The sequence below is a fragment of the Penaeus monodon genome, chromosome 23 (assembly GCF_015228065.2).
Source record: "Penaeus monodon isolate SGIC_2016 chromosome 23, NSTDA_Pmon_1, whole genome shotgun sequence".
In the NCBI taxonomy this organism is placed as follows: domain Eukaryota; kingdom Metazoa; phylum Arthropoda; class Malacostraca; order Decapoda; family Penaeidae; genus Penaeus; species Penaeus monodon.
The window spans coordinates 949,711-950,052 of NC_051408.1; positions in this window are offsets into that span (position 1 = coordinate 949,711).

The window sequence follows — 342 nt, forward strand, 5'->3', positions numbered from 1 at the left end:
TACCCCGGGTGCCCGGGCAAGAGGGGCACACCGGCGCAGCGCAACTTTCCCCCTCGGCCGAAGGCGAACAGCGGTGCCCAGGGGGACGGATACCCGGGCCGCCGCTCTCCTCTGGGAGAATGGACGGACGGTCCTTTTGTACTTGCGCTGTGATATACTTTCGTTTTTTGTTTTGCTTTTTTGCGGTTTGGCGACTCCACTGGTCATTTTGTTTGGCTCATGGTGGCGTCCTCCCTCCCTGACAGCTGAATAAAAGCCATCCACCACCGCGGCCGCCTCGCGATCGCTTTTTCTGTCTAACGGTGCTAGCCTTCTGGATTTGTATTCTCTAATTACGTTGAC